The sequence below is a fragment of the Phalangium opilio genome, unplaced genomic scaffold, assembly GCF_054372755.1.
Source record: "Phalangium opilio isolate 3A_F unplaced genomic scaffold, DU_Popi_V2 ptg000019l_1, whole genome shotgun sequence".
Classification (NCBI taxonomy): Eukaryota; Metazoa; Arthropoda; class Arachnida; order Opiliones; family Phalangiidae; genus Phalangium; species Phalangium opilio.
In genome coordinates, this window is record NW_028324152.1 from 3406823 (window position 1) to 3429038 (window position 22216).

Below are 22216 nucleotides of genomic sequence, written 5' to 3' on the forward strand. Positions count from 1 at the left end.
TCGATAAATTTACAAGTGGGGACCTTCACTGTCATTTCAACAGACAAGTGGGGTCTTTTAAACACACATTTTCTAATTTCATGTATATTTTAATTTTATAGTTTAAATATTGATTATTATAATGAAATTTAGGTAATCGGACCTTTTAAAGGCTTAACACTTAAGCTTTGAGCTAATTTCAGGTTTACAAGTGGGGACCTAAACCGTCTTCCAACCTTATATCTGGGGACATTTGTGTATAAATTATTAGATTTTGAATTAGTGTCGAAGCCTATATGGTTCCATCAGGTATTTCAATTTCATTTTTCACACTCGATAAATTTACAAGTGGGGACCTTCACTGTCATTTCAACAGACAAGTGGGGTCTTTTAAACACACATTTTCAAATTTCATGTATATTATAATTTTATAGTTAAAATATTGATTATCAGAATGAAATTTAAGTAATCAGTCCTATTTTTAGCTTAACACTTAAGTTTTGAGCTAATTTCAGGTTTACAAGTGGGGACCTAAACCGTCTTCCAACCTTATATCTGGGGACATTTGTGTATAAATTATTAGGTTTTGAATTAGTGTCAAGGCCCCTATGGTTCCATCAAGTATTTCAATTTCATTTTTCACACTCGATAAATTTACAAGTGGGGACCTTCACCGTCATTTCAACAGACAAGTGGGGTCTTTTAAACACACATTTTCTAATTTCATGTATATCTTAATTTTATAGTTTAAATATTGATTATTATAATGAAATTTAGGTAATCGGACCTTTTAAAGGCTTAACACTTAAGTTTTGAGCTAATTTCAGGTTTACAAGTGGGGACCTAAACCGTCTTCCAACCTTATATCTGGGGACATTTGTGTATGAATTATTAGGTTTTGAATTAGTGTCAAAGCCTATATGGTTCCATCAAGTATTTCAATTTCATTTTTCACACTCGATAAATTTACAAGTGGGGACCTTCACTTTCATTTCAACAGACAAGTGGGGTCTTTTAAACACACATTATCAAATTTCATGTATATTATAATTTTATAGTTAAAATATTGATTATCAGAATGAAATTTAAGTAATCAGTCCTATTTTTAGCTTAACACTTAAGTTTTGAGCTAATTTCAGGTTTACAAGTGGGGACCTAAACCGTCTTCCAACCTTATATCTGGGGACATTTGTGTATAAATTATTAGGTTTTGAATTAGTGTCAAAGCCTATATGGTTCCATCAAGTATTTCTATTTCACTTTTCACACTCGATAAATTTACAAGTGGGGACCTTCACCGTCATTTCAACAGACAAGTGGGGTCTTTTAAACACACATTTTCTAATTTCATGTATATCTTAATTTTATAGTTTAAATATTGATTATTATAATGAAATTTAGGTAATCGGACCTTTTAAAGGCTTAACACTTAAGTTTTGAGCTAATTTCAGGTTTACAAGTGGGGACCTAAACCGTCTTCCAACCTTATATCTGGGGACATTTGTGTATAAATTATTAGATTTTGAATTAGTGTCGAAACCTATATGGTTCCATCAGGTATTTCAATTTCATTTTTCACACTCGATAAATTTACAAGTGGGGACCTTCACTGTCATTTCAACAGACAAGTGGGGTCTTTTAAACACACATTTTCAAATTTCATGTATATTATAATTTTATAGTTAAAATATTGATTATCAGAATGAAATTTAGGTAATCGGACCTTTTAAAGGCTTAACACTTAAGTTTTGAGCTAATTTCAGGTTTACAAGTGGGGACCTAAACCGTCTTCCAACCTTATATCTGGGGACATTTGTGTATAAATTATTAGATTTTGAATTAGTGTCGAAGCCTATATGGTTCCATCAGGTATTTCAATTTCATTTTTCACACTCGATAAATTTACAAGTGGGGACCTTCACAGTCATTTCAACAGACAAGTGGGGTCTTTTAAACACACATTTTCAAATTTCATGTATATTATAATTTTATAGTTAAAATATTGATTATCAGAATGAAATTTAAGTAATCAGTCCTATTTTTAGCTTAACACTTAAGTTTAGAGCTAATTTCAGGTTTACAAGTGGGGACCTAAACCGTCTTCCAACCTTATATCTGGGGACATTTGTGTATAAATTATTAGGTTTTGAATTAGTGTCAAATCCTATATGGTTCCATCAAGTATTTCAATTTCATTTTTCACACTCGATAAATTTACAAGTGGGAACCTTCACCGTCATTTCAACAGACAAGTGGGGTCTTTTAAACACACATTTTCTAATTTCATGTATATTTTAATTTTATAGTTTAAATATTGATTATTATAATGAAATTTAGGTAATCGGACCTTTTAAAGGCTTAACACTTAAGCTTTGAGCTAATTTCAGGTTTACATGTGGGGACCTAAACCGTCTTCCTACCTTATATCTGGGGACATTTTTTGATTATACACTTTCAAGATCAACGCACTGACTTCATTGACAAGTGCGGACTTTCACCTAGCGACATCTATATCAGAAATTTGAAAGTAATCTGGAATTAAGGTCCCCATTTATGCGGTGAAAATATCGTGTGTTTTCAGGTCCCTACATATAAATGTCTTGGGTTCTTTTTCCACAGCGAGTGTTTAATTATATGCTTTACGGCGCTCAACTAATTATGAAATCCTCTTTTTAATGAACTATAGTTAATTGGGTCCTCAGATGTCAATCACTCCTTATCGGTCCCCAAGTGTCAATCGTGTGCCCGTATGTGTGTGTGTGTGTGTGTGTGTCTGTTGTTATTGACTTACACCCCAAGGGACCGTGTTCGCAGTTTCCGAATTGAAGCAAATGTGTTCGCTATTTCCGGACCGTATTCACAGTTCCCGGAAATTTCAAAACTTGTATCTATCCACAAATCAACTGGCCATTATTACTTCATCTGACTAGTCAATTGTCTATTATACATGAATACCAATCTGTACTTATTGGCTTCAAACACCACCATTTTGTGGTCTTTGTCCATTCCACATAGACACCAGTCTGCACTTACTGGCTTCTATCACCATCATTTTCCGGTCTTTGTTTTCGTCCATCCCACATGGACACCAGTTTGTACACCTGGCATCTAACACCACCACCTTCTGGTCTTTGTTTTTGTCCATCCCACATGGACACCAGTCTGTACACCTGGCTTCTAACACCACCATCTTCTGGTCTTTGTTTTTGTCCATCCCACATGGACACCAGTCTGTACACCTGGCTTCTAACACCACCATCTTCTGGTCTTAGTTTTTGTCCATCCCACATGGACACCAGTCTGTACACCTGGCTTCTAACACCACCATCTTCTGGTCTTTGTTTTTGTCCATGCCACATGGACACCAGTCTGTACACCTGGCTTCTACTCCTTAAGGTTAAGACATACGCGGCGATCGGCCAGGGTTACGAGAAACGTCCGGCCTCCCAATGGTGGGGCTTCCACCAAAGGTTCACGCAATTGCGCTGTTCTTATCCCTAGCTGCGATTCGACACCCTTATATACTACCTATTTGATGAAGGCGAAGAAACCGGCGTATGCTTCATTTCAAACGCCAATATTAGTCAAGTCTCTCAAGAATGTTTAATTGTTCTTTTTCAAAACGATGTAACGCTCAATAAGGCGAACAACTATCGAAGAAAATATTTAATATTAATTATATTTATTTTAATATTTAAGATAATCATGTCTCTCAACTCAAAATTAATACGGAAAGGGTAAAACAGCAGTCTATGTGTTTGTCTATATGTGTCCGTCCGTTGTAACACTAGTGCGCTGCGTTAGAAGTTCGTTTTGTTTTGATGTGTAAAGAAATCCTTCAGAACCTTAATATTCCCGTTTTCCATAATATAAAATGAATATGTGGAAATATTTTTCGTAATTACGATGCATTTAGTACTTTTGTAGCTTTAAAGCTCCGATTCATTTTGATATTCCAAAGATTTTTTTTAATTTTGTTATTTGAAATGGATGTTTACATATTACTAAAGCTATACTAAATCTGTTTATAGCATAATCCTTTCTTTAGTGATTTCAAAAAAGAACGCTACTTTGTCGGTCAAATGAACTTTTATATGTCAATAGGCCGAATGAACCATAAAGTAAACACTTGGGTTTGTTTTTCGTTTCTGTAATGCAGAGACATTAACGGTTCAGAAAGACCGAAAGTTAAATACACTTTAAAATAATCAGGTTTAGATTTTAAAATTAAGTAAAGCATCATGGCGGAAATCTGTGCCGCGTTCAGCAGAGCTCAGCGCTGTTAGCAGTGTCCTATAGGATGGAATTTGGTTTTTGAATTGTGACGTCACGCTGCTCAGCGCTGAGCCAGCGTAGTCATCAAAGAAAATAGTCGGGTTTTTGGATCTTGTGTCTATATGTGTCCGTCCGTTGTTACAGTAGTGCGCTGCGTTAGAAGTTCGTTTTGTTTTGATGTGTAAAGAAATCCAACACAACGATAATATTCCCTTTATCCTTAAGTGAATATGTGGAAATATTTTTCGTAATTATGATGCATTTAGTACTTTTGTAGCTTTAAAGCTCTATTTCATTTTGATATTCCAAAGAATATTTTTAATATTATTATTTAAAAAGGATGTTTATATATTACTTAAGCTATACTACATCTGTTTATAGCATAATCCTTTCTAAAGTCACAGTGAATACAAGCACAACGCTGCTATATTGGTCAAATGAACTTTTATTTGTCAATAGGCCTAGTGAACCATAAAGTAAACGTTTGGGTTTGGTTTTCGTTTCTGTATGCAGAGACATTAACGGTTCAGAGTGAGCCGAAAGTTAAATACACTTTTAAATAATTAGGCTTAGATTTTATAATCATGGTGGAAATCTGGGCCGCGTTCAGCAGAGCCCAGCGCTGCTGAACGCGGCCCAGGGATTTGGTTTTTGAATTTTGACGTCACGGTGCTTAGCGCTGAGCTAGCACGGTCTTCAAAGAAAATAGTCGGCTTTTTGGATAACGTGACGTAAAACGCGTAGTTCTCAGCTTGGCGAAAAAAACCATGGAGGAATTAATACAAATAGCTCTATGGGACTATAGCTATTTAATTTGCGTGAAACCAGTTGATCACGCGAGAATTTTAAGAGATATGTTAGTTGCTAATTTTAATTATAAAAGTTGTTATCTATCTCTATAAATATGTTATCCTACAATTTTTGTTAAGCCTTGGTACCTTGCACGCTTTATTGCGCTTAGTCTCATTTATAAAACGCCGATGACCCGTTTTTCCCCCATCGGATGATTTTAATGTGTACAAGTATATCATTATTGGATGTAAAATGTCGTCTGATTTACAGTAAATTTGCTATGCTTTGTATACTGCTTTAATATTTCCTAAATTTTAACTTAAGAAACATTTTCATATCTGGGTAAATAAGTTTGTAAGTAGTCGTGTTGACTCGGAGAGGTAATATTTTGGTTTTCCCAACTTGTTTCATATCTGGTGGAAATTAAAAGAGGAAACACAAAGGAAAAAGTCAACGGCACGCAGTGTCCCCTAGTACTGACTGCGCTCGACGCTGCTTAACTTCGGTGATCGGACGAGAACCGGTGTATTCAGCGTGATATGGCCGTTGCCGAGAGTGCTAGTTAATAATTTGAATTTAATTAACCTTCATCTTTATAAAACAATAACAAAAAGAAGATATGTTTGCTTTTTTCATATATGGTGGAATTTAAAAGAGGAAACAAAAAGGAAAAAGCTAACGGCACGCAGTGATCCCACGTACTGACTGCGCTCGACGCTGCTTAACTTCGGTGATCGGACGAGAACCGGTGTTTTCAGCATGATATGGCCGTTGCCGAGAATACTAGTTAATAATTCGAATTTAAATTAAGTGAGACAAATTAACCTTCATCTTTTTAAAACAATAACAAAAAGAAAATATGTTTGCTTTTTTCATATCAATTGGAATTTAAAAGAGGAAAAAAAAGTGAAAAAGCCAACGGCACGCAGTGTTCCTAAGTGGTCTCCCTCCCAAGTACCGACTGCGCTCGACGCTGCTTAACTTCGGTGATCGGACGAGAACCGGTGTTTTCAGCATGATATGGCCGTTGCCGAGAGTGCTAGTTAATAATTTGAATTTAATTCACCTTCATCTTTATAAAACAATAACAAAAAGAAGATATGTTTGCTTTTTTCATATCTGGTGGAAATTAGAAGAGGAAACAAAAAGGAAAAAGCCAACGGCACGCAGTGTTCCCAAGTACTGACTGCGCTCGACGCTGCTTAACTTCGGTGATCCGACGAGAACCGGTGTATTCAGCGTGATATGGCCGTTGCCGAGAGTGCTAGTTAATAATTTGAATTTAATTAACTTTCATCTTTATAAAACAATAACAAAAAGAAGATATGTTTGATTTTTTCGTATCTGGCGGAATTTAAAAGAGGAAACAAAAAGGAAAAAGCCAACGGCACGCAGTGTTCCCAAGTACTGACTGCGCTCGACGCTGCTTAACTTCGGTGATCGGACGAGAACCGGTGTTTTCAGCATGATATGGCCGTTGCCGAGAGTGCTAGTTAATAATTCGAATTTAAATTAAGTGAGAAAAATTAACCTTCATCTTTTTAAAACAATAACAAAATGAAAATATGTTTGCTTTTTTCATATCTATTGGATTTTAAAAGAGGAAAAAAAAGTGAAAAAGCCAACGACACGCACTGTTCCTAAGTGGTCTCCCTCCCAAGTACTGACTGCACTCAACGCTGCTCAACTTCGGTGATCGGACGAGAACCGGTGTATTCTGCGTGATATGGCCGTTGCCGAGAGTGCTAGTGAATAATTTGAATTTAATTCACCTTCAACTTTAAAAAACAATAACAAAAAGAAGATATGTTTGTTTTTTTCATATCTGGTGGAATTTAAAAGAGGAAACAAAAAGGAAAAAGCCAACGGCACGCAGTGTTCCCAAGTACTGACTGCGCTCGACGCTGCTTAACTTCGGTGATCGGACGAGAACCGGTGTTTTCAGCATGATATTGCCGTTGCCGAGAGTGCTAGTTAATAATTCGAATTTAATTCACCTTCATCTTTATAAAACAATAACAAAAAGAAGATATGTTTGCTTTTTTCATATCTGGTGGAATTTAAAAGAGGAAACAAAAAGGAAAAAGCCAACGGCACGCAGTGTTCCCAAGTACTGACTGCGCTCGACGCTGCTTAACTTCGGTGATCGGACGAGAACCGGTGTATTCAGCGTGATATGGCCGTTGCCGAGAGTGCTAGTTAATAATTTGAATTTAATTCACCTTCATCTTTATAAAACAATACCAAAAAGAAGATATGTTTGCTTTTTTCATATCTGGTGGAAATTAAAAGAGGAAACAAAAAGGAGAAAGCCAACGGCACGCAGTGTTCCCAAGTACTGACTGCGCTCGACGCTGCTTAACTTCGGTGATCGGACGAGAACCGGTGTATTCAGCGTGATATGGCCGTTGCCGAGAGTGCTATTTAATAATTTGAATTTAATTAACCTTCATCTTTATAAAACAATAACAAAAAGAAGATATGTTTGTTTTTTCATATCTGGTGGAATTTAAAGAGGAAACATAAAGGAACAAGTTGGGAAAACCAAAATATTACCTTTCCGAGGAGGACTACTTACAAACTTACTTACCCAGATATGGAAATGTTTATTTTTTTAAGAACAAATACTGAAGTTAAAATTTATGAAATGTTAAATCAGTATACAAAGCATAGCAAATATACTGTAAATCAGACGACATTTTACATCCAATAAGGATATACTTGTACACATTAAAATCATCCGATGGGGGGAAAAACGGGAAATGAAGAGCTAAAACTTTGGAGGGATATTACCTTTACGTTTTTGTAAAGGCCCAATTTTCTACTCCTCAACTGTATACCCTCTACCTCTATGTTCAAAGCCATATTCACAACAGGGTTGCCATGTAAACACTATCCTCTCGTTTCACCTCAACGATTTTCTTAGTTTGTCAACATGACTGTTAACGTTACATAACACCAAAGCTTATTTGTGGCTACACACACTGAAAGTAAATGCGCACCATAAAAAGCATGAAAACACCAAGCTATAAACCGATTACGATCAGACCTTTCACTGGTCTGGGCTGCGTCCAGCAGAGCTCCCCAAAATGACAGCGGATTTTGGAAAACGTTTACCGGTGAGATCTGTCATCATAGCTTTTCTCCGGTCATCGGTGTTTTAACAAGTTGGGAAAAACAAAATATTACCTCTCCGTGTCGAGAAGATTATATAACCTTGAGTATCCATTGAAAACGTCGACCTTTTTGCCCTCGTCCTTTCCCGCGCTTCCGCATTTCATCCTTACTCTCAACATTATCTTCCTCCATTTTACATACAAAAATCAAATACTCACAAAAAGAAGCGGCAAAAACCTGCTGGCTCTTTTCAACCACTTAATTTGACTTAATATCCAATTTCCAACAACAAAAATATACCGGTAGTTTAAATGACAACCTACTAGCATCGAAATTCCCATTAAGAATGGCTCCCGCGGATAAAAAAGGGCACTTTTCAACTAGGTGAGCGTTATCTCATTAGAATTTAAAAATATCATTTGTCTTTTTACCAATGCCTAACCGTTTGGATTTTTTTAAAGCAATCTTAGCACCAAAAAATATTTTTTGATACAAAATAAACGTTTTACATTCATATTAAGAATAAAACAAGAGGATAAAAAAGGTCTGTCCTCTCGTAATTTTTTAAGCTTTTATCATGATTACTCTATACAACAGTAACAAGGAGTATACACCTATTAGTGGAAGCAGTATTTTTTTCCGAAACAATCTCGCTTATGTTTATCTTCTCTAGACTTCGCTAAAAACGTATTACTCCTACGTAAAATATTAATAGACAGGCAAGGATTCATACCATTAAAGAAGGAGCGCAATATTATCCATATTTTCATTTCATATACACAGAAAAGAAATTATTATGTTTCTGAGAGGAGCTTCCCATTATGGTTATTGTTTTGAAAAATATATCGCAATGCACGGGCCTTGATAGATATAGGAGGCAATGAATGAAATATATCACAATGCACGCGCCTTGATAGATATAGGAGGCAATGAATGAAATATATCACAATGCACGGGCCTTGATAGATATAGGAGGCAATGAAGGAAATATATCGCATGCACGGGCCTTCGTAGATATAGGAGTTAATGATAATCTCTCTCTTTGCACGTGAGGTTTATCTTTAATATTTAAATAAATATAATTATTTTTAATTATTTTAATCTTCAATAATTAACATTAATAATAGTTAAATCGTTTAAAGTGAAGGGTACCCCTCTTGCCCGCTTTCTTCAAATTTTGGGGTATATATACGATTCGTTTCCATTATAATAGTAAGGATAAAGCGCAATTGCGAAAACCTCTGGTGGCGATCCCACCTTAGGGAGGCTAGACGTTTCTCGTAACCCTAGCTGATCGCCGCGTATATCCTAAAAAAACGATGATAATGGAGTAGAAGCCAATGATACAGATTGGTGTCTATGTGGAATAGACGGAAGACCAGTGTATGGTGGTGTTAGAAGCCAGTTTAAGTGCAGACTGGTGTCAATGTGGGATTGACAAAGAACAGAAGATGGTGGTGATTAGAAGTCAGAATGTACAGACTGGTGGCCGTGTGGGATGGACAAAGACCAGAAGATGGTGGTGTGAGAACTCAAGTAGAGGAGCCGTTTCCGTGACTGTGAAAGCAGTTCGGAAATGGCGAACACGTTTGCTCCGATACGCAAACTGCGAACGCGGTCACGTGGGTGTAACAACGGACAGACAGACAGACAGACAGACAGACACACAGACAGACAGACACGGCCGTTACAGAACCTCTCCTGGACTACGTCACACGGAGAGGTAAAAATGACGCTAGCGCAATAAAGCGTGCAAGATACCAAGGCTTAACAAAAATTGTATGATAACATATTTAAAGAGATAGATAACAACAACTTTTATAATTAAAATTAGAAAGTAACATGTCTCTTAAAATTCTCGCGTGATCAACTGGTTTCACGCCAATTAAATAGCTATAATCCGATCAGAATCAGCAAGAGCTATTTGTATTAATTCCTCCATCTTCTTTCGCCAAGCTGAGAACTACGCGTTTTACGTCACGTTTTCGAAAAACCCGACGATTTTCTTTGAAGACCGCGCTGGCTCAGCGCTAAGCACCGTCCGTTACGTCCAATTCAAAAACAAAATCCCGTCCTGTAAGACACTGCTAACAGCGCTGAGCTCTGCTGAACGCGACCCAGATTTCCACCATGATTATAAAATCTAAGCCTAATTATTTAACAGTGTATTAACTTTCGGCTCACTCTGAACCGTTTATGTCTCTGCATTACAGAAACGAAAACCAAACCCAAGCGTTTACTTTTTGGTTCACTAGGCCTATTGACAAATAAAAGTTCAATAGACCTATATCGTTGCGTTCTTCTTGAAATCACCATAGAAAGGATTATGCTATAAACAGATGTTGTATAGCTTAAGTAATATATAAACATCCATTTCAAATAACAATATTAAAAATCACCCTTGGAATATCAAAATGAAACAGAGCTTTAAAGCTACAAAAGTACTAAATGCATCGTAATTACGAAAAAGATTTCCACATATTCACTTTATATTATGGAAAAAGTGAATATTAAGGTTCTGTAGGATTTCTTAACACGTCAAAACAAAGCGAACTGCTAACTCGGCGCACTAGTGTGTCAACGGACAGACACACACAGACAAAAAATAGACTGCTTTTTAACTCTTTCCGTTTTTATTTTGAGTTGAGAAACAAGATTATCTTAAATATTAAAATAAATACAATTAATATTAAATATTTTCTTCGTTAGTTGTTCGCCTTATTGAGCGTTACATCGTCTTGATAAAGAACAATTAAACATTCTTGAGAGACTTGACTAATATTGGCGTTTAAAATGAAGCATACGCAAAACAACTGATTTTACTGTAAATCGATCTAGTCCCTCTAAATTAATTGAAAAAATTACATATCTACGCTTTTTCAAGAACAATTACATTTTCGAAAACATTTTATCATGAAATTAATTGTTCTTGAAAAAGCGTAGATATGTAATTTTTTCAATTAATTTAGAGGGACTAGATCGATTAACAGTAAAATCAGTTGATTGAATTAAATATTGATTAAGGATTGAGTGGATAAAAAGAACTAGAAAAAAATTTCAATATCTGAACTTCAGTCAATTGATAAACCTCACACATATCGTTTGTTTTTTCGGCCTTGGTCCAAACCAAGACGTTTTTATATAATATCTGTCACTTCAGTCTTAATGTAATTAAATTTTGAATAATTATTATTGCTTTACCGTCATACATTTGCACTCTAAAATATAATGGTGCATTCAAACACCATATATGCTGTTTTTTCCAGTGCCATAAAAGACATCATTTAGGGTGTACTTTAACCCCATTTCTATGATCAATTCACACCATTTACTAATATTATTTGCAAGTATTAAGGAAATATTAAGCATTTATGCACCATTTACAGTGGCTTTTAACATCTTTTTTAGACAATCTATTGAACTTCTAATATTACTTAGTTTAATGGTTTTAAAAGTAGGGAAAAAGTACGCTACCTATGTAACCTTATTAAACCAAGTGAAGTGAAATAATTGTTAAATATATATTATAACCACTACACCACAGACACGTGGTGAGTCTAAGTTTTCCAAGAGATCTAACTAATTATTATGTCCAATCAAGATGGTTAAAACATGTATCTACCTGGGCTCGAACCTGGGACTTTCCGCGTGTGAAGCGGACGTGATAACCACTGCACCATAGATACGTGGTAGCACTGAGTTTTCTCGTCGGAGCCTTGCTGTTATGTTACTTGACCTAGATTTCGTAGCTATTAAATTTTGAAAAATTAAAACAATAGGGTAAAAATTCCGATGAGTTAATTGAGTTAACTTACTGAAATATTCTGCATTCATATCGCTTCAAAGCAAGGGCTCCGTGGCTTAGTGGTTAAAGCGCCTGTCTAGTAAACAGGAGATAATGAGTTCGATTCTCGTCGGAGCCTCGCTGTTATGTTACTTGAACTAGATTTCGTAGCTTTATAATTTTGAAAAAATAAAATAATAGGGCAAAAGTTCCCATGAGATAATTTAGTTAATTTACTGAAATATTCTGCATTCATATCGCTTCAAAGCATGGGCTCCGTGGCTTAGTGGTTAAAGCGCCAGTCTTGTAAACAGGATATCATGTGTTCGATTCTCGTCGGAGCCTTGCTGTTTTATTACTAGAACTAGATTTCGAAGCTATTAAATTTTGAAAAATTAAAAATAATAGTTGATTTAGATATGCAAACAATGGTGTAAAAGTTCCCATGAGATAATTTAGTTAATTTATTGAAATATTCTGCATTCATATCGCTTCAAAGCAAGGGCTCCGTGGCTTATTGGTTAAAGCGCCTGTCTAGTAAACAGGAGATCATGAGTTCGATGCTCGTCGGAGCCTCCCTGTTATATTACTTGTACTAGATTTCGTAGCTATTAAATTTAGAAAAATTAAAAATAATAGTTGATTTAGATATGCATTTATGCAAACAATAGTGTAAAAGTTACGTTGAGATAATTTAGTTAATTTACTGAAATATTCTGCATTCATATCGCTTCAAAGCAAGGGCTCCGTGGCTTAGTGGTTAAAGTGCCAATCTTGTAAACAGGAGATCATGTGTTCGATTCTCGTCGGAGCCTTGCTGTTATATTACTTGAACTAGATTTCGAAGCTATTAAATTTTGAAAAATTAAAAATTATAGTTGATTTAGATATGCATATATGCAAACAATAGTGTAAAAGTTCCCATGAGATAATTTAGATAATTTACTGAAATATTCAGCATTCATATCGCTTCAAAGCAAGGGCTCCGTGGCTTAGTGGTTAAAGCGACTGTCTAGTAAACAGAAGATCATGAGTTCGATTCTCGTCGTTGCCTTGCTGTTATGTTACTTGACCTAGATTTCGTAGCTATTAAATTTTCAAAAATTAAAACAATAGGGTAAAAATTCCGATGAGTTAATTTAGTTAAATTACTGGAATATTCAGCATTCATGTCGCTTCAAAGCAAGGGCTCCGTGGCTTAGTGGTTAAAGCGGCTGTCTAGTAAACAGGAGATCATGAGTTCGATTCTCGTCGGAGCCTCGCTGTTATGTTACTTGAACTAGATTTCGTAGCTATTAAATTTTGAAAAATTAAAAATAATAGTTGATTTAGATATGCATATATGCAAACAATAGTGTAAAAGTTACGTTGAGATAATTTAGTTAATTTACTGAAATATTCTGCATTCATATCGCTTCAAAGCAAGGGCTCCGTGGCTTAGTGGTTAAAGCGCCAGTCTTGTAAAAAGGAGATCATGTGTTCGATTCTCGTCGGAGCCTTGCTGTTATATTACTTGAACTAGATTTCGAAGCTATTAAATTTTGAAAAATTAAAAATTATAGTTGATTTAGATATGCATATATGCAAACAATAGTGTAAAAGTTCCCATGAGATAATTTAGTTAATTTATTGAAATATTCTGCATTCATATCGCTTCAAAGCATGGGCTCCGTGGCTTAGTGGTTAAAGCGCCAGTCTTGTAAACAAGATATCATGTGTTCGATTCTCGTCGGAGCCTTGCTGTTTTATTACTTGAACTAGATTTCGAAGCTATTAAATTTTGAAAAATTAAAAATAATAGTTGATTTACATATGCATATAAGCAAACAATAGTGTAAAAGTTCCGATGTGATAATTTAGTTAATTTAGTGAAATATTCAGCATTCATTTCGCTTCAGAGCAAGGGCTCCGTGGCTTAGTGGTTAAAGCGCCTGTCTATTAAACCGGATATCATGAGTTCGATTCTCGTCGGAGCCTTGCTGTTATGTTACTTGACCTATTTCGTAGCTATTAAATTTTGAAAAATTAAAACAATAAGGTAAAAATTCCGAGGAGTTAATTTAGTTAAATTACTGGAATATTCAGCATTCATGTCGCTTCAAAGCAAGGGCTCCGTGGCTTAGTGGTTAAAGCGCCTGTCTAGTAAACAGGAATTCATGAGTTCGATTCTCGTCGGAGCATCGCTGTTATGTTACTTGAACTAGATTTCGTTGCTATATAGTTTTGAAAAATTAAAATAATAGGGCAAAAGTTCCCATGAGATAATTTAGTTAATTTACTGAAATATTCTGCATTCATATCGCTTCAAACCAAGGGCTCCGTGGCTTAGTGGTTAAAGCGCCTGTCTTGTATACAGGAGATCATGAGTTCGATTCTCGTCGGAGCCTCGCTGTTATATTACTTGAACTAGATTTCGAAGCTATTAAATTTTGAAAAATTAAAAATTATAGTTGATTTAGATATGCATATATGCAAACAATAGTGTAAAAGTTCCCATGAGATAATTTAGATAATTTACTGAAATATTCAGCATTCATATCGCTTCAAAGCAAGGGCTCCGTGGCTTAGTGGTTAAAGCGCCTGTCTAGTAAACAGAAGATCATGAGTTCGATTCTCGTCGGAGCCTCGCTGTTATGTTACTTGAACTAGATTTCGTTGCTATTAAATTTTGAAAAATTAAAAATAATAGTTGATTTAGATATGCATATAAGCAAACAATAGTGTAAAAGTTTCGATGTGATAATTTAGTTAATTTACTGAAATATTCAGCATTCATTTCGCTTCAGAGCAAGGGCTCCGTGGCTTAGTGGTTAAAGCGCCTGTCCATTAAACCGGAGATCATGAGTTCGATTCTAGTCGGAGCCTCGCTGTTGTGTTACTTGACCTAGATTTCGTAGCTATTAAATTTTGAAAAATTAAACCAATAGGGTAAAAATTCCGAAGAGTTAATTTAGTTAAATTACTGGAATATTCAGCATTCATGTCGCTTCAAAGCAAGGGCTCCGTGGCTTAGTGGTTAAAGCGCTTGTCTAGTAAACAGGAGATCATGAGTTCGATAATCGTCGGAGCCTCGCTGTTATGTTACTTGAACTAGATTTCGTAGCTATATAATTTTGAAAAATTATAATAATAGGGCAAAAGTTCCCAAGAGATAATTTAGTTAATTTACTGAAATATCCTGCATTCATATCGCTTCAAAGCAAGGGCTCCGTGGCTAAGTGGTTAAAGCGCCAGTCTTGTAAACAGGAGATCATGTGTTCGATTCTCGTCGGAACCTTGCTGTTATATTACTTGAACTAGATTTCGAAGCTATTAAATTTTGAAAAATTAAAAATAATAGTTGATTTAGATATGCATATATGCAAACAATAGTGTAAAAGTTCCCATGAGATAATTTAGTGAATTTACTGAAATATTCAGCATTCATATCGCTTCAAAGCAAGGGCTCCGTGGCTTAGTGGTTAAAGCGCCTGTCTCGTAACCAGGAGATCATGAGATCGATCCTCGTCGGAGCCTCGCTGTTATGTTACTTGAACGAGATTTCGTAGCTATTAAATTTTGAAAAATTTAAACAATAGGGTAAAAATTCCGATGAGTTAATTTAGTTAAATTACTGGAATATTCGCATTCATGTCACTTCAATGCAAGGGCTCCGTGGCTTAGTGGTTAAAGCGCCTGTCTCGTAAACAGGAGATCACGAGATCGATTCTCGTCGGAGCCCTGCTGTTATGTTACTTGAACTAGATTTCGTAGCTATTAAATTTTGAAAAATTAAAAATAATAGTTGATTTAGATATTCATTTATGCAAACAATAGGGTAAAAGTTCCGATGAGATAATTCATTTAATTTACTGGAATATTCAGAGTTCATATCGCTTCAAATTAAGGGCTCCGTGGCGTTGTGGTTAAAGCGACTGTGTAGTAAACAGGAGAGCATGAGTTCGATTCTCGTCGGAGCCTCGCTGTTATATTACTTGATCTAGATTTCGTAGCTATTAAAATATGAAAAGTTAAAACAATAGTGTAAAAATTCCGATGAGTTAGTTTAGTTAAATTACTGGAATATTCAGCATTCATGTCGCTTCAAAGCAAGGGCTCCGTGGCTTAGTGGTTAAACCGCCTGTCTCGTAAACAGGAGATCATAAGATCGATTCTCGTCGGAGCCCTGCTGTTAATTTACTTGAACTAGATTTCGTAGCTATTAAATTTTGAAAAATTAAAAATAATAGTTGATTTAGATATGCATATATGCAAACAATAGGGTAACAGCTCCGATGAGATAATTTATTTAATTTACTGAAAAATTCAGCATTCATGTCGCTTCAAAGCAAGGGCTCCGTGGCTAAGTGGTTAAAGCGCCTGTCTTGTAAACAGGAGATCAAGAGTTCGATTCTCGTCGGAGCCTCGCTGTTATATCAATTGAACTAGATTTCGAAGCTATTAAATTTTGAAAAATTAAAAATAATAGTTGATTTAGATATGCATATATGCAAACAATAGTGTAAAAGTTCCGATGAGATAATTTAGTTAATTTACTGGAATATTCAGAATTCATATCGCTTCAAAGCAAGGGCTCCGTGGCGTAGTGGTTAAAGCGACTGTCTTGTAAACAGGAGATCAAGAGTTCGATTCTCGTCGGAGCCTCGCTGTTATATTAATTGAACTAGATTTCGAAGCTATTGAATTTTGAAAAATTAAAAATAATAGTTGATTTAGATATGCATATTTGCAAACAATAGTGTAAAAGTTCCCATGAGATAATTTACTTTATTTACTGAAATATTCAGCATTCATATCGCTTTAAAGCGAGGACTCCGTGGCTTAGTTGTTAAAGCGCCTGTCTAGTAAACAGGACATTATGAGTTCGATTCTCGTTGGAGCCGTGCTGTTATGTTACTTGAACTAGATTTCGTAGCTATAAAATTTTGAAAAAATTAAAAATAATAGTTGATTTAGATATGCATTTCTGCAAACAATAGGGTAAAAGTTCCGATGAGATAATTTAGTTAATTTACTGAAATATTCTGCATTCATATCGCTTCAAAGCAAGGGCTCCGTGGCTTAGTGGTTAGAGCGCCTGTCTCGTAAACAGGAGATCATGAGATCGATTCTCGTCGGAGCCTCGCTGTTATGTTACTTGAACGAGATTTCGTAGCTTTTAAATTTTGAAAAATTAAAACAATAGGGTAAAAATTCCGATGAGTTAATTAAGTTAAATTACTGGAATATTCAGCATTCATGTCGCTTCAAAGCAAGGGCTTAGTGGTTAAAGCGCCTGTCTCGTAAACAGGAGATCATGAGATCGATTCTCGTCGGAGCCTCGCTGTTATGTTACTTGAACTAGATTTCGTAGCTATTAAATTTTGAAAAATTAAAAATAATAGTTGATTTAAATATGTATATATGCAAACAATAGGGTAACAGTTCCGATGAGATAATTTAGTTAGTTTACTGAAAAATTCAGCATTCATGTCGCTTCAAAGCAAGGGCTCCGTGGTTTAGTGGTTAAAGCGCCTGTCTAGTAAACAGGAGATCATGAGCTCGATTCTCGTCGGAGCCTCGCTGTTATGTTACTTGAACGAGATTTCGTAGCTATTAAATTTTGAAAAATTAAAACAATAGGGTAAAAACTCCGATGAGTTAATTAAGTTAAATTACTGGAATATTCAGCATTCATGTCGCTTCAAAGCAAGGGCTTAGTGGTTAAAGCGCCTGTCTAGTAAACAGGAGATCATGAGTTCGATTCTCGTCGGAGCCTCGCTGTTTTGTTGATTGAACTAGATTTCGTAGCTATTAAATTTTGAAAAATTAAAAATAATAGTTGATTTAGATATGCATATATGCAAACAATAGTGTAAAAGTTACGTTGAGATAATTTAGTTAATTTACTGAAATATTCTGCATTCATATCGCTTCAAAGCAAGGGCTCCGTGGCTTAGTGGTTAAAGCGCCAGTCTAGTAAACACAAGATCATGAGTTCGATCCTCGTTGGAGCCTTGCTGTTATGTTACTTGATCTATATTTCGTAGCTATTAAATTTTGAAAAATTAAAACAATAGGGTAAAACTTCCGACGAGTTAATTTAGTTAAATTACAGGAATATTCAGCATTCATGTCACTTCAAAGCAATAGCTCCGTGGCTTAGTGGTTAAAGCGCCTGTATAGTAATCAGGAGATCATGAGTTCGATTCTCGTCGGAGCCTCGCTGTTAAGTTACTTGAACTAGATTTCGTAGCTATATAATTTTGAAAAACTAAAATAATAGGGCAAAAGTTCCGATGAGATAATTTAGTTAATTTACTGAAATATTCTGAATTCATATCGCTTCAAAGCAAGGGCTCCGTGGCTTAGTGGTTAAAGCGCCTGTCTAGTAAACAGGAGATCATGAGTTCGATTCTCGTCGGAGACTTGCTGTTATGTTACTTGACCTAGATTTCGTAGCTATTAAATTTTGAAAAATTAAAACAATAGGGTAAAAATTCCGATGAGTTAGTTTAGTTAAATTACTGGAATATTCAGCATTCATGTCGCTTCAAAGCAAGGGCTCCGTGGCTTAGTAGTTAAAGCGCCTGTCTAGTAAACAGGAGATCATGAGTTCGATTCTCGTCGGAGCCTCGCTGTTATGTTGATTGAACTAGATTTCGTAGCTATATAATTTTGAAAAATTAAAATAATAGGGCAAAAGTTCCGATGAGTTAATTTAGTTAATTTACTGAAATATTCTGCATTCATATCGCTTCAAAGCAAGGGCTCCGTGGCTTAGTGGTTAAAGCGCCTGTCTTGTAAACAGGAGATCATGAGTTCGATTCTCGTCGGAGCCTCGCTTTTATGTTACTTGAACTAGATTTCGTAGCTATATAATTTTGAAAAATTATAATAATAGGGCAAAAGTTCCCAAGAGATAATTTAGTTAATTTACTGAAATATCCTGCATTCATATCGCTTCAAAGCAAGGGCTCCGTGGCTTAGTGGTTAAAGCGCCAGTCTTGTAAACAGGAGATCATGTGTTCGATTCTCGTCGGAACCTTGCTGTTATGTTACTTGAACTAGATTTCGAAGCTATTAAATTTTGAAAAATTAAAAATAATAGTTGATTTAGATATGCATATATGCAAACAATAGTGTAAAAGTTCCCATGAGATAATTTAGTGAATTTACTGAAATAATCAGCATTCATATCGCTTCAAAGCAAGGGCTCCGTGGCTTAGTGGTTAAAGCGCCTGTCTCGTAACCAGGAGATCATGAGATCGATTCTCGTCGGAGCCTCGCTGTTATGTTACTTGAACGAGATTTCGTAGCTATTAAATTTTGAAAAATTTAAACAATAGGGTAAAAATTCCGATGAGTTAATTTAGTTAAATTACTGGAATATTCGCATTCATGTCACTTCAATGCAAGGGCTCCGTGGCTTAGTGGTTAAAGCGCCTGTCTCGTAAACAGGAGATCACGAGATCGATTCTCGTCGGAGCCCTGCTGTTATGTTACTTGAACTAGATTTCGTAGCTATTAAATTTTGAAAAATTAAAAATTATAGTTGATTTAGATATGCATATATGCAAACAATAGGGTAACAGTTCCGATGAGATAATTTAGTTAATTTACTGAAATATTCTGCATTCATATCGCTTCAAAGCGAGGGCTCCGTGGCTTAGTAGTTAAAGCGCCTGTCTAGTAAACAGGAGATTATGAGTTCGATTCTCGTTGGAGCCTTGCTGTTATGTTACTTGAACTAGATTTCTTAGCTATCAAATTTTGAAAAAATTAAAAATAATAGTTGATTTAGATATTCATTTATGCAAACAATTCTGAGAGAGCGGTAGCTCTCTTAGATAAGACTTCATACTGCTCTTAATGTATAAGGAGGGTTTTTTGGTTGGATGTAACTTTTTTTGTATTGCATTAACTGTATTGAAAAATTTCCACAGAACTACAATTCTGGCCCACAATATGTGGTTAAAATTTCAAAAAGATCCATTAATTAGTTAATTTTATAAAAAATAATGTTGCTAAGGGTGGTTTTCATTTCCATAAAATTCATCACACCTTTTGTTGAAAAACAGGAATTTTTCCCATAGAAATAACATGGGAAATTTTCTGAAAAAAACGATCCGGTGGCCCCGATATTAGAAAAACTACACGTTTGTTAGACTTGAAAACGGTTTTAAATGGAAGATACAACACCTAACATTGCGCTAAGCAATTTTCATTGACTATAATTAAGTCTAAGTATGTTTAAATTTAAATTTTCAAAACCATTCCAATCTGCGATATTTAAGCAGTGTAAAGAGTCAGTCTATGATGTTAGCACTTTTAAAGCTATTTTGTTCAAATTTCGTGGTGGTTGAAAAACAAGGGGACCTAGCTTTGTGTGAGCTAACAAGTTAAGTTGGAAAAGGTCCCCCACACTAATAAATTATGTAACCAACTGCCTTTGGTACTTGTGGGTACTTGTAGGTACTTGTGGGTGCTTGTAGGTACTTGTGGGTGCTTGTAGGTACTTGTGGGTGCTTGTAGGTACTTGTGGGTGCTTGTAGGTACTTGTGGGTGCTTGTAGGTACTTGTGGGTACTTGTGGGTGCTTGAAGGTACTAGTGGGTACTTGTGGGTGCTTGAAGGTACTTGTGGGTTGTTGTAGGTACTTGTGGGTGCTTGTAGGTACTTGTGGGTACTTGTGGGTGCTTGTGGGTGCATGTGGGTACTTGTGGGTGCTTGTGGGTAATTGTGGGTGCTTGTAGGTACTTGTGGGTGCTTTTAGGTACTTGTAGGTACTTGTGGGTGCTTGTAGGTACTTGTGGGTGCTTGTAGGTACTTGTGGGTACTTGTGGGTGCTTGTAGGTACTAGTGGGTGCTTGTAGGTACTAGTGGGTGCTTGTAGGTACTTGTAGGTACTTGTGGGTGCTTGTAGGTACTTGTGGGTGCTTGTAGGTACTTGTAGGTACTTGTGGGTGCTTGTAGGTACTTGTGGGTGCTTGAAGGTACTTGTGGGTGCTTGTAGGTACTTGTGGGTGCTTGTAGGTACTTGTGGGTGCTTGTAGGTACTTGTGGGTGCTTGTAGGTACTTAAGGGTGCTTGTAGGTACTTGTGGGTACTTGTGGGTTCTTGTAGGTACTTAGGGTACTTGTGGGTGCTATTAGGTACTAGTGGGTGCTTGTAGGTACTTGTGGGTGCTTGTAGGTACTTGTGGGTGCTTGTAGGTACTTAAGGGTGCTTGTAGGTACTTAAGGGTGCTTGTAGAAACTTAAGGGTGCTTGTAGGTACTTGTGGGTACTTGTCCCGGGTACTTGTGGGTACTTGCCCCGGGTACTTGTGGCTACTTGCCCCGGGTACTTGTGGGTACTTGCCCCGGGTACTTTTGGGTGCTTTCCCGGGTACTTGTGGGTACTTGCCCCGGGTACTTGTGGGTGCTTGCCCCGGGTACTTGTGGGTGCTTGCCCCGGGTACTTGTGGGTGCTTGCCCCGGGTACTTGTGGGTGCTTGCCCCGGATACTTGTGGGTGCTTGCCCGGGTACTTGTGGGTGTTTGTAGGTACTTGTGGGTGCTTGTAGGTACTTGTGGGTACTTGCCCCGGGTGCTTCTGGGTGCTTGCCCCGGGTGCTTGTAGGTACTTGCCCCGGGGTAAATGTAGGTGCTTGTGAGTGCTTGTAGGTACTTGCCACGGGTGTTTGTAGGTACTTTTCCTCCTCCATAGGATTAACATTACACTAATTTTTGGAAGCTCGTAACTCTGGTTATATTAGAGATTCGGGGATATCCTTTGATTATTTAGTCCTATTGCCCCTTCTCTCCTTCGTTAACATTTGCTCCATAGGATACTCCATATACGGGAAAAACCTGGAAAACTCATGGAAGTATATGGGAAAAGCCTGGATATCTCAGGGAAATTTGTTTTCCAAAAGTTGTATGAACCTTGTTATGGAACATATCTTATAAACTTATGGTTTTAGTTATATAAAGTTTTACTAGGGAGAAGGTATGAGATGCTTAAGTATTCGCGCGCCATAGTCCCAGTCCGACTTTCAAAATACAAAGGGGGACGTAAAAGGAGACCGGGCTATTTCGCCTCTCCTCAGTCGGAAAACACGTAGTTTTCGTCATTCGCGTCGCGTTAACGTGAGTTTTCTGGTCCGTGACCAAATAAGGATAAATAAATAAACTGGACATTAGGCCAGCGACTTTCCTGAAATGGAATAAATAAACTGGTCCATGACCATTGACCAGAGCACGTCGTCTGCTAAACTAAAGAAGTGGATAATTAAAATATTAGAATTTT

General features: G+C 36.5%; 15 non-coding genes and 7 pseudogenes across 15 annotated transcripts; 13 read left to right on the plus strand and 9 right to left on the minus strand.

Annotated features, from left to right (window-relative positions):
* Positions 1-5494: 5494 nt before the first annotated feature.
* On the minus strand, positions 5495-5597 carry LOC149699415 (5S ribosomal RNA; annotated as a pseudogene).
* A 362-nt stretch (positions 5598-5959) lies between these two features.
* On the minus strand, positions 5960-6078 carry LOC149699416 (5S ribosomal RNA). The gene has a single exon (XR_016382270.1). It is a non-coding gene; the product is annotated as a 5S ribosomal RNA (ribosomal RNA).
* A 122-nt stretch (positions 6079-6200) lies between these two features.
* On the minus strand, positions 6201-6303 carry LOC149699417 (5S ribosomal RNA; annotated as a pseudogene).
* A 122-nt stretch (positions 6304-6425) lies between these two features.
* LOC149699418 (5S ribosomal RNA) lies at positions 6426-6528 on the minus strand (annotated as a pseudogene).
* A 137-nt stretch (positions 6529-6665) lies between these two features.
* On the minus strand, positions 6666-6784 carry LOC149699419 (5S ribosomal RNA; annotated as a pseudogene).
* Positions 6785-6906: 122 nt separating this feature from the next.
* LOC149699420 (5S ribosomal RNA) lies at positions 6907-7009 on the minus strand (annotated as a pseudogene).
* Positions 7010-7131: 122 nt separating this feature from the next.
* On the minus strand, positions 7132-7234 carry LOC149699421 (5S ribosomal RNA; annotated as a pseudogene).
* A 122-nt stretch (positions 7235-7356) lies between these two features.
* Positions 7357-7459, minus strand: LOC149699422 (5S ribosomal RNA; annotated as a pseudogene).
* A 4317-nt stretch (positions 7460-11776) lies between these two features.
* TRNAV-CAC (transfer RNA valine (anticodon CAC)) lies at positions 11777-11849 on the minus strand. Its single transcript has one exon. It is a non-coding gene; the product is annotated as a tRNA-Val (tRNA).
* A 164-nt stretch (positions 11850-12013) lies between these two features.
* On the plus strand, positions 12014-12086 carry TRNAT-AGU (transfer RNA threonine (anticodon AGU)). Its single transcript has one exon. It is a non-coding gene; the product is annotated as a tRNA-Thr (tRNA).
* Positions 12087-13851: 1765 nt separating this feature from the next.
* On the plus strand, positions 13852-13924 carry TRNAN-AUU (transfer RNA asparagine (anticodon AUU)). Its single transcript has one exon. It is a non-coding gene; the product is annotated as a tRNA-Asn (tRNA).
* A 337-nt stretch (positions 13925-14261) lies between these two features.
* On the plus strand, positions 14262-14334 carry TRNAT-UGU (transfer RNA threonine (anticodon UGU)). Its single transcript has one exon. It is a non-coding gene; the product is annotated as a tRNA-Thr (tRNA).
* Positions 14335-14500: 166 nt separating this feature from the next.
* Positions 14501-14573, plus strand: TRNAT-AGU (transfer RNA threonine (anticodon AGU)). The gene has a single exon. It is a non-coding gene; the product is annotated as a tRNA-Thr (tRNA).
* An 817-nt stretch (positions 14574-15390) lies between these two features.
* On the plus strand, positions 15391-15463 carry TRNAT-CGU (transfer RNA threonine (anticodon CGU)). Its single transcript has one exon. It is a non-coding gene; the product is annotated as a tRNA-Thr (tRNA).
* A 132-nt stretch (positions 15464-15595) lies between these two features.
* Positions 15596-15668, plus strand: TRNAT-CGU (transfer RNA threonine (anticodon CGU)). The gene has a single exon. It is a non-coding gene; the product is annotated as a tRNA-Thr (tRNA).
* Positions 15669-16279: 611 nt separating this feature from the next.
* On the plus strand, positions 16280-16352 carry TRNAT-UGU (transfer RNA threonine (anticodon UGU)). The gene has a single exon. It is a non-coding gene; the product is annotated as a tRNA-Thr (tRNA).
* Positions 16353-16997: 645 nt separating this feature from the next.
* Positions 16998-17070, plus strand: TRNAT-CGU (transfer RNA threonine (anticodon CGU)). The gene has a single exon. It is a non-coding gene; the product is annotated as a tRNA-Thr (tRNA).
* Positions 17071-18283: 1213 nt separating this feature from the next.
* On the plus strand, positions 18284-18356 carry TRNAT-AGU (transfer RNA threonine (anticodon AGU)). Its single transcript has one exon. It is a non-coding gene; the product is annotated as a tRNA-Thr (tRNA).
* A 133-nt stretch (positions 18357-18489) lies between these two features.
* Positions 18490-18562, plus strand: TRNAT-AGU (transfer RNA threonine (anticodon AGU)). Its single transcript has one exon. It is a non-coding gene; the product is annotated as a tRNA-Thr (tRNA).
* Positions 18563-18695: 133 nt separating this feature from the next.
* On the plus strand, positions 18696-18768 carry TRNAT-UGU (transfer RNA threonine (anticodon UGU)). The gene has a single exon. It is a non-coding gene; the product is annotated as a tRNA-Thr (tRNA).
* A 372-nt stretch (positions 18769-19140) lies between these two features.
* On the plus strand, positions 19141-19213 carry TRNAT-CGU (transfer RNA threonine (anticodon CGU)). The gene has a single exon. It is a non-coding gene; the product is annotated as a tRNA-Thr (tRNA).
* A 132-nt stretch (positions 19214-19345) lies between these two features.
* On the plus strand, positions 19346-19418 carry TRNAT-CGU (transfer RNA threonine (anticodon CGU)). The gene has a single exon. It is a non-coding gene; the product is annotated as a tRNA-Thr (tRNA).
* The last annotated feature ends 2798 nt before the right edge of the window (positions 19419-22216 follow it).